General features: G+C 44.1%; 1 long non-coding RNA gene across 4 annotated transcripts; it reads right to left on the reverse strand.

Annotated features, from left to right (window-relative positions):
- Positions 1-1,817: 1,817 nt before the first annotated feature.
- LOC123166141 (uncharacterized) lies at positions 1,818-5,347 on the reverse strand. Of its 4 annotated transcripts, none has more exons than XR_006483374.1 (5): positions 4,877-5,347; positions 4,382-4,473; positions 3,898-4,301; positions 2,917-3,128; positions 1,818-2,268 (listed from the first exon to the last, which is right to left on the reverse strand). It is a non-coding gene; the product is annotated as an uncharacterized lncRNA (long non-coding RNA). The 4 variants fall into 4 exon arrangements; XR_006483372.1 differs by having other exon boundaries at positions 2,921-3,128; positions 4,382-4,476; XR_006483371.1 differs by having other exon boundaries at positions 4,382-4,476.
- Between the last annotated feature and the right edge of the window lie 1,875 nt (positions 5,348-7,222).

Consider the following 7,222-nt stretch of genomic DNA (forward strand, 5'->3'; position numbering starts at 1 on the left):
TATAGCAGTAGCACGGAGATAAGAGAGGACACATGTCTCTCTATTAGCTACCTATAACAACCTAAATTAACCCCCAAAACCCCTAAACCACCTCCTTTCAAAAAAAAAACAGCCCATGAAATGCTGACGCGTGGAAGCTTATTGGTCCCGGTTGGTGCTACCAACCGGGACCAAAGGCCCTCCTGCCTGGGCTCGCCGGAGCTGCCACGTGGAGACCCATCTGTCCCGGTTGGTATAAGAACCGGGTCTAAAGGCCTAGGGCATTAGTAACGACCCTTTAGTCCCGGTTCAGCAACCGGGACAGATGGGCCTTATGAACCGGGACAAATGGCCCTTTTTCTATTAGTGCCATGGCTCGTAGCACCACTTGTTGGTTACAGCGAGACCCTTCTCTCATTTATGATCTTGCATTAGCACACTACTACTACAACTCTTTATTTATGGAATAAACTCCTTGGCTCTGCAAACAAAAAAATGTACGGCTTCTACGAAATCATTACGTACGTTATTCAGCTTGTAATAAGTACCCCTTAATTTTTTTCCCTAACCGTCCCGTAAATGAACTAGTACATAACCTTTTTTGTAAAACTTACATGGACTTTTTCGTTCGGAATTACTTATCGTAGAAATGAATAAAGACCTCGCAAAAAAATGTATAAAAATGTATGTATCTAGAACTAAAATATGTCTATATACATCCATATCTTCGAAAAGTAATTTCAGACCGAGGGAGTACATAAGAATAGCATTTCTAGAAAAAAAGAAGCCACATATCGTGTATGCATGGTACTACCATAGACCCATAGTGCATGTTGTGGGGGTCTCCTTACGGTAGTTTAACTAGGCCGCCATTGGATCCATACATGAACTCCCTGCATTCTTCCGTCCTACGTATATATACTAGCATACAACTTACAAGTAGTGGGCCGGTGGAAAGTGACACGGAGCGCCCTAGGAGTTAGCTGCCGGGAGGGCGTGTTTGCATGCCGCAATGCGACTCATGCACGGATGACCATTCTACTCTAGTGCGAGCTGTGAGGTAGCATTCCATTCATGGCGTCCAGCTCGAGCGCGGTGAGGATACAGGCGTTTGGCGCCGCGGCGTTCTCGCCGGCAAATCCACCTTGTAGTGTTCATCGTTGTCTTTTTCGTCCGGCGTTCGTCGGAGGGCTGGTTCGGCGTGTGTCGTCGGAGGGTAGCCGCAACAATTGGTATACAGAGCCTCAAGATTCAGGGTCGTAGCGCGCGGTGAGTCCGCGACGAGCGCGAAGGCAGCGCGCTGTGATGTAGTGCATGCAGAGAGCGCGGAGACGCTGCGTGATGGCGCAGAGGCCGCGGCGAGGAGGCTGGGGAGGACCTGCGTGGTACCGCAAATGCCACGGAGGCGCGGCATGCCGCGGCGGCGTCACGGTGCTGCACGCACTACCAGAAACTGGATTTTTTCCCTACGGCCAGAAACCCACAGGAAAATAGCTATTACCGTCAGGAAACTATTTCCTGTCGGCAAACCGACAGGCAAAGTCCGTCAGGAATAAGATGGCAGGGAAATGTGTAAATGCCTGACGGGTGGCCCACAGGAAAACATTTCCTGTCGGCAGTTCCTGTCAGCGGCCCACAGGAAAATCTCTGGTCTCGTCAGGTTTAGTGAGCACCTTTTGTGACGGATGGCCGTCAGGGAAAGTCCGCCAGGGTATATATTTTCATAATTTGCCTACTTCCATATATTCAGGAATAAATGCAAAATTATTTGATAAATAGGCATACATCCAATTGACCATATAAGAAGATGCATCCGAAATCAATGTTTACATAACACATATCAGTGCATTAAACCATGATTCAACATCCAGAAACTGACACAAGAAAAGTTGTACATGCACTTGCTTCCGAACAACAATTACAGGACACCAATCTGATTCTCATCCATCACATTGCACAGAGCAATGCCAACAAAATACACATTTCTAGGTCAGCTATGTTCATGATCAGGAGCATCATGTACATACATATCACTTAAATATTTCCCATCCATCAAATTGCAGTCAAATACTAAGCAGCTAGTAAGTTTGCTCATGAGCATGTACTAGCACCAGAGAGATCCAAAATACCATAAGATGGTCATTCATTAGTTCCAAGGGCAGGACTAGTGAGATCCTCCTCCGGATGTACAAATGTTTCACCATCATTACTACCGCCAGTGTTGCCATTACTGATGTGGTCATCCGTAGTGTTGTCCTCCAAGTTGACATGGGATGAATTAGTGTTGCCCTACAATGCCATGTACAATATTAATAAGAACCTAAAGTGAAATATACGGCACCTTACAGAGAGATAACATATGCAGACATGGCACTACTTGCATTTACACTCATCAACAATTCACTCATTTTTGTTGTGCAATACTGACAAAAAAGAAGGCAAATTGTTATTGATCCAAATAATAGAAAGTACGATCTACCACACAGCAAAATAATCAAAAAAATAAAGATGTATACTTGGCTGATTGAGAACGGGCTTTTGTGGTATATTATTTCTACTTTTCTTATCAAAGAAACTAACTCATAGCCAGTACACAACTTTCAGTAAAGATATTTATTTGTCCCATTAAATTGAATCTTCCAGAGAGGATGTTTGAGTCATATGGAAGCGAAAAAAAAAATCATTCTTCAACGCACTACAAAGTAGACAGACGCAGAGACATAGTTAAGAACCCCTTATTACTATCACAGAATATACAATGCCCCCGATTTTGTTGCCTATGAACTGAACATCGATACATTGTCAATAAAGTTAACTGAAGGGTTACAGTCGACTAATATCTCAGTCAGTTAATGCAGTTACCAAAATGGTTGTTTAGTGCAGAGCACAACTCCAAGACGTAAAAGAAAGAAATTTTAACATGGCATACTGAATTACCTACAATGTTTAGTTGCTCGCTCCAGAGCATTATCTCCTGCCTTTGCTTCCATGCATTATTTCCAAGTCTTCGTTGAGTAAGAAACACAATCTAAGAGGACACTTGTGTCAATTCTAAGATTATTCGGACATGAACCTATTCTGAATATAACAGTGCACTATGGGGCAGAAATCAGTAACCATATGTTTGCCAGGAGATCATGTAATGGTTCCTGCAAAAAAAAACATGTAGTACTAGTTAGACTTTACTCTCAAACTTCTAAATACACAGTAGATTCTGAATACAAAATCCATGCACATATTGACAACAAGTGATATGATTTAAAAAGATAAAATATGCAAATGTTGAACTATGCATACAGAATGCACGAGCCTCCTGTATGTTCAGAAAATATAACATTTTATTTGACATACATGTATAGAATATAAGCAATCACAAATACATCCCACAAAAGGTGAAAAATATAAACAAGAAGCACATCTTTGTTTTAGAAATATCACAAAAAATAGCAAACAACATAATATTACACAGTGCTACACATGAAGCAAAGCTAAAACGCCACTGGTCTTAAATTCCTGCATTTTCGATTAATGAGGCTTCTGCCATCTCCTTAGTAGTACTGTAAAGTGGATTTTGGTGAGTCTTCCTCAACGAATGAACAAGTACAGTATTACAATGAGTAGTCCTTCAACATGATAGGGTGAAGATTGTAATTCAGGAAAGTAAATCATTCCCTCAAAGATTGTAATATGAGTATAGGACTATTTAGATGTTGGGGCAACTGTTGGCTCCAGATTTGATGCCCACGTGCCAAAGACTTGACAAAAGGATCTGAACTAAATCATTCCCTCAAAGTAGATCTAGCAGCTACACACACCCTTGAGTGACCAAGGAATATGACCACCGAACCAGATACATGATGGTAGAAACACAAGAATGAGATAGATATGCACGTGTGTTCGTCACCTCATGCTACTGACCTGCGAGAACTTGATAAGGAAGCGTCTATACTCCTCGTGGTCCTAGACATCCGATAGACAGCACATTATAGACAACAAGGTACCTGCGACCGAATCGGGGTTCGGAAGAAGACAAGAGGACTGGACTAGTGGCGGTGATTCATATGAGAAGAGGTTGGGTTAGTGTCAGGGATGGGATGGTGGACACTTCCAAAACACTTTACACTTCCCATAGTAAATAAGAAATTCGTCAAATAAATAATACATCAACAAATAATAAGGTCACAACCAACACATCGTAGTATTTGTGAGATAATTACCAAAGTGTGAGAGGTACCTGAGATAGGTTTTGCCTTGCTCTTCACTGCATCTATGATATATGGCTTCCTTCCACCACGAAGATTTATAAAGATGTGAAGCAATACCTACAATAGACTAGCACAATTATGCAAACCATTGCTTACATAAAGACATGAATAACTTGCTTATAAATCTGAACACTTACCACCAAAATGATTTGTAAAAAGATGCTATATCTAGAGACTGTATAGGTGGGCTGCATCTTCAACAATGATTCGATGATACATCAGATTCGTGCTACTACAATCAAGCATGCAAAAGAATAAATATTTGACGTATCTTTTTCCAAGATATTAGATATGTACATAAAACCAGTCAACCACTGAGAAAAGAGATAGGCATCATCTTCACATGCAGTACATTTCCTAGAAGCACATAACTAGCAACGATACAAATTACACGAACAGTAACTTTTTCTGCTTTCCATTTACATCAACGTATAGGAGTGCTAATAAAACACCTACTAGTAGCTCCTAAAATGTTGATATACAACAGAGAAAAGCTCTTTCGTGCAAAAATGACAACGGACTAAATCATTCACCAATATCCCACAGTCACGAGATCTACATTCTGCATACTAAATTTTATGGAAAACTAAAGATCCTGACTTCTTTTTTGCTTCACCATGGTTGAGACTTACCACAGCAGAATGGAGCAGCTTGCTTGGACAAGGAGAGGAGGAGGCGACGGTTGCCACGTCAGGGGAGGAGGCAGTGGCTTGCTCGATGCGCCACAGGAACTAATCCGGATCTGGAGCAGGGAGGATGGGTTGCAGGCAACGCGTACATGGCGGTACTGTTGGGGGTGGGGTGGTACGCGGTGAGCCGAGGGAGGTGGGACGCGACGGCGAACGGGGGTGGAGATAGAACGGCGGCTGACGGCGGGGGAGATGGAAGGCGGACGTCGGTGGCTGTCGCAGATTGACCCGGAGTACCGTGAAGGAGGTGAGAGACGAGTGGCGGTGGAGGTCAGAGGAAGGACGGCGAGCGGCGATGGATCCATTTATGTGGAGGAGGGCGGCGGCGGCGGCGGCGTGAGGAAGGTGGAGGAGGGCGGCGCGCGGTCATGGAGCGGACGAGATGGACAGAGGAGAGGAAGTGGGGAATTGTTCTAGGGCTTTCGCGGTTGTGCGATGGTGGGCTGGGCCTAAAGTAATTCTCCTGTGGGCTGGCACTCACAGGAAAACTTTTTTCCTGTAGGGCATAAATGTTCCTACAGTAAAAATAGATATTTTTCCTGTGGGCTTAAGTATGCCCGCCAGGAATTTTTGTATTCCTGTGAGGGGCTTCGGGCCTCACAGGAAAAGACAGCACCCACAGGGAAAGTACTGTTTCTGGTAGTGACGGCGGCGGAGGCCACAGTGTCGCGGTGCGACGACCGTGGAGACGCAGTCGCGCGTAAAGGCGTGCAGTGACGTTGGGCGCAGGCGTTCAAACGACGGCCGACCACGTGCCAAGTAAATATTAGAAGGAAACTGTTAGGAAGGGAATTTTTGGTCTATGGGAACATATGCATCCTATATAGAAAAAAATTAGTAACAAGTCAAAAATTTCTGAAAATATTTTTGAAATAAACTTGACCTTCTATTGTACTCGTGAGAAATAAAATCCACAAAAAAAATATCCTTTTAACTTCTTTTCAAAAAAGACAATTTTTTGGCTAAAATAGTGTGAATAGTGACCTATAATAGCAAATAAATTTTGTCTTTATTGCTGTGAGGTCAACTTTTGTTTTTTTTCGTCGAGATTTATAGATCAGTGCAAAAGTAAGTCAAGTGTTTTGTCAAAATATTTCTTACCTATTTTGACTTTTTATTAAAATATTAAAAAAATCCCCATATAGAGTGCATATACAACCGGGAACCAAAGTGTATTTCCCGAAACTGTTAGCACTAGTCTTGATCGAGTCTGTGACGCCGTTGCCGTTAGTGCGCAGCGGATCGTGCATGCGTGTGTTGTTAGCAGCCTGCATGTGAGTTTGTTAGCTACGTGAGTAATAGGCCTTGGGCGTTGGAGCTAATCTAGGATTCAGATTCGCTGCATGCAGTAGTTTTTTCTTTTGAAATCAACAAAGCTTTATTACTTAACGGTGGCTGGGCATATCGCCCAAGACACAAGCCTCCACATAGGTGGGTACATCAGACTCCCACTGTATACACATACGGCCTAGATTGGCTAACTCATGAGCTACCGAATTTGCACTCCTTCAACAAACAGAAATAGAAACCTTGGAGAACCAAAGCTTAAGTTGGTATTTCATGTCCTCAATCACAGCTGCATACGCCGAGGAGTCAACCTTTCCAAGGTCCAGAGCTTCAGCAAGGAGTTGAGAGTCAGTTTCGAACACCACCCGGACCATGCCTAGCTCTGCCGCAATGTTGATAGCCTGAGACATAGCTTCGGTTTCAGCAGCAAAAGCATCATTGACATGCTCGCCTAGTCCTGCCCGGGCACAAAGCAGATGGCCTTCGCTAGATCGCACCGCCACACCCCATCCAGCATGGTGCTGCCCAGCTACAAATGAACCGTCGACGTTTATTTTGTACTCACATTCTTCCGGGGGTCACCATTTTTCCAGGGGCAGCTGAGTTTCAGCCTTCGCAAAGATATGCATGAACTCCTAAACACCGCTCCTTGCCCTTCGAGCCACTTCCTCGGCCGCTGTGGGTCGCTCCCCGCCTCGCAGCTTGTTTCTATTGGACCACCACAATCACCAAAAGGTGAGCACAAGGAGCCGCTTTTTTACATCAAGCCCCCAAAGAAAATCCATCATTGCATGTGCGGACGTGATGCGCTCCAGAACACTGCATTCCTTCTCCATAGCCAGCTCTCTCCAGACGCCCTTGACCGTTTTGCACTTGATGAATAAATGCGCCCCGTCCTCATCAACCTTGCCACAGAACAAACACTTGGTGTCAGCGATAGGGATGCCTCGGCGAGCCACATTTGTCCGGAGCGCAAGGGATTCATGCTTGACTTTCCAAGTG

This window comes from Triticum aestivum, chromosome 7D, assembly GCF_018294505.1.
Source record: "Triticum aestivum cultivar Chinese Spring chromosome 7D, IWGSC CS RefSeq v2.1, whole genome shotgun sequence".
NCBI classification, from domain to species: Eukaryota; Viridiplantae; Streptophyta; class Magnoliopsida; order Poales; family Poaceae; genus Triticum; species Triticum aestivum.